Source organism: Rhinopithecus roxellana, chromosome 8, assembly GCF_007565055.1.
Source record: "Rhinopithecus roxellana isolate Shanxi Qingling chromosome 8, ASM756505v1, whole genome shotgun sequence".
Classification (NCBI taxonomy): domain Eukaryota; kingdom Metazoa; phylum Chordata; class Mammalia; order Primates; family Cercopithecidae; genus Rhinopithecus; species Rhinopithecus roxellana.
The window spans coordinates 50,168,486-50,171,692 of record NC_044556.1 but is presented as its reverse complement, the minus strand read 5'-3'; the positions used below and the strand labels follow the sequence as shown (position 1 = coordinate 50,171,692).

Sequence of the window (3,207 nt, the reverse complement as noted above, 5' to 3'; positions counted from 1 at the left end):
GAGGACTTTAAAATATCCTAGAAGTTTAGTAGTTCATCCTATGCCACAGAATCTCTGTGTGATGTCCACCATGTCCTTCTGTTGTACACTCCTTCAGTTAAGCCAGGAGGACGCCTCTCCCCTCAGTGGAATATCATACATCGATGTGCAGAAAGTTTGTTGTGCTGGCAAGTAAATGACAAAATGGACATTGATAGACTTGGGAAACAAATTGGAATATAATCTGTTACCGCTCCCATGGAAGACAAATTTGCAGAATGTACTCAAATGAGAAGCATCAAATAAATGCTGTAATGTTAAAATGTCACATGCTGTTCTCTACACTATAGAAATATCTGCAGAAGTGACCAAAGATATGTGTACAAGTATGGTAGAGATTGCAGCATCATTTGTTATCCTAAAACCATGAAACTCACCTCATTTCAAAAACATCTTGAAAAGGGTTAAATAAATCATGCACAAACTGAGGAAGAAATGCTGTTTTCACAAACAATGGCGAGGATCACCATGAGGATGACTGATTCCACTGGTCACATTATCGATAGAGCAATCAGTAAACCCTGGCACATCCTGGGGATAGGCTACTGCTGTAATAGGCCTCCTATTACTAAACATGAAAAACTCGAGGCACCTTACTCCCCCAAGCCTTCCATGAGAGAAAAGAAGATCTTTATCACACCAGAAGTGAGTTCCTGTATAAGGTCTCTGGGATTCCTGAGTTTGACAGGTATAAGGCACCATGGCCCTTACCAAGCCTCAGACTTAAGAAGGTGGGAAAGAGGACATGTGTGTCTCCTGATTAGGCTGGAGTTGATTGTGCATCAACAGAAACGAGTTAAAACACAAAGCGACTCGCCCCTGGGTGGGACCGAACTGCGCTACAGAAAGCGCTACTGCTGTTTCTACGGAGCGCTATAGGCAGGGCACACTCACCGAACTCCCCCCATCCCTTCTGTCCTGAGGGCCCGCCTGGCAGGACAGAAAACCGGTGAGATGAGAGCAGTGAGTCGCGCTGATCATGTTGCATACCCGCGGGTTAGGAGATTCTGGAGCCAGAAGGACACCCGAATGGCCTTCGCCCGCCCTGCCCCTCGCCTGCTTTGAAACGCCCTGGTCTGCGACCCGGGCCTGAGCCGCCTGGGGGCCCAAGGGAAGCTGAACGCCCGGTGGGCTTCCAGGATGACTCTTCCCGTTCTTTGCGCCGCCCTCACCCAGTGAGGGAGCCTATGCCCACCTTGCCCAGTCACTTTCAGGGCATCTGCGAAGTTTCCGCTGCCGTCTTCCTATCCTGTGTCCGCGCGCAGGGGCTCCACCAGGGCAGGGATGGTGGTGAGAGTCGCTCTTGGTCCCCTCGAGGGGAGCAGGGTCTGCCACTCACCAGGGCGCACGACTAGGACTTGTCCAATGAATCCATCCTCGCCTTTAGCTTTTAGTCCTTTGAAGAATCCTGAGAATGTAAATCATGAACTATTTTTCTATGGGGAAGGTTTGTTTTGTTTTGTTTTGCGACAGGGTCTCACTTGTTCGCCCAGGCTGGAGTGCAGCGGTGCAAAAATGGCTCACTGCAGCCTCGACCTCCGGGGTCAAGCGATCTTCGTGCCTCAGCCCCCGAGTAGCTGGGACTACAGGCGCGCGCCACCACGTCCGGCTAATTTCGTATTTTTTGTAGAGACAGGATTTCCACATGTTGCGGAGGCTACTCGCGAAGGGGAAGTAAGTTCTTTTTTGGAAAGCATTTATTCCCATTGATTTCTTGGCATCCCTGGGGCTGACAAGGGGCGAGGCCTCCAGTGGCCTCTCTTGCCACTCTGAGCGGTGGAGCTGCGGGGGCTCAGCTGCGCTGTTTTTGTGTGCCTCTGTGGGGCAGGAGGCCGGGAGCCGGGCAAGGGGTGAATACAACAGGGAATTGCGAGGAGGAGGGCAAGGAAGGCGGCAGAGGCGTGGACCCGGGAGACGAAACTTCCCAGTAGCTTTGTGCAGCGGTAAGGACTGCACAAGGGAGAGATGAGAAGTGTTTTTCTATTGTAGCAGAATGGGGAAGAAAGGGAGGAAAAGTGAAGAGACACCAAGGAAGAACAAAATCTACGCGCACCCTTACGTCTCCAAAACGGAAGCAGCCCTGCGTTAAGTTTAAAGAAGGAGCCCAGCGCGCTTCAGCTCGTATGGCTCGCGGTGATAGTATTGTGGTTAGTACTCTGCGCTGTGGCCGCAGCAGCCTTGGCTGGAAGCCGAATCACCGCAAAGTCCCTCCTAGGGTGTAGTGCTTTTTTTTCCCTTTCGCCTCTAATCTCAGCCTACGCTGCGCCGTTTACCTGTGTGGCTAGAGAGGTCACAACTTTCCTGTGGCTTCGGAGCTCTCTGTAGCGACAAGAATAGAAAGAACCCCTACCCTGCAGGCCTAGAGATCCGGTCATCTTGAAAGACTTTTACGCCCTCTCTGAGCAAGTACAACACCCAAAAGGTGAGGTGCCCCCTCTCAGTCAACCTTACCAGAATCTTTTACTGTTGACATGATGTGGCCCTACCCGTTTTTCTGGCTCAGATATTTCAAAAATCCGTGGGGCCCATTCAGGCCAAATTAGAAATGAACAAGAGAAGAGGAGTTTGCACTCCAGCTGGGTATTTTAAGTAAAACCGAAAGAATACAATAAAATCTAAAGTTAATGACATTCCCCAACCACAATCTTTAATTTTGTTTTTATGTATGTATTTATTTATTTATTTATTTTATTTTTTGCTACCAGTAAATGACTGAAGTATAATCCACAGAGACTAAAGTGCACCAATCTTAAGTGTGTGGTCCAGTGCATTTTGACAAAAGAAACCATCACATAGATCAAGTTACGGGACATTTTCAACAGACCAAGAAGTCGTTGGAGCCCCTTTCCAGTCAATCCTCACCCCATCCCCACTTAGCCAATCACCATTCTGATTTCTATCTCCATGATTTACTTTTGCTTCTTGTAGAAATCACGTAAAGGACTATACTGATTTTGACTTTTTTTTTTTTTTTTAATGCAACAGTGGTTATGAGATGCTTCCACTTTATGGCATGTATCTCAGCTCTTTGGTGTTATTGATGAGTGTTATTCCAACATGTGAATACACTACAGTTGATGGACACTTGGGATATTTCTAGTTATGGCTATTGTGAATAAGGTGTTTCCAAATATTCTACTATGGGCCTTTATATGGGGCTGTGCCTTC

At 48.1% G+C, this 3,207-nt stretch overlaps 1 pseudogene; it reads left to right on the top strand.

Annotated features, from left to right (window-relative positions):
* The first annotated feature begins 1,068 nt into the window (after positions 1–1,068).
* On the top strand, positions 1,069–2,419 carry LOC115898989 (annotated as a pseudogene).
* The last annotated feature ends 788 nt before the right edge of the window (positions 2,420–3,207 follow it).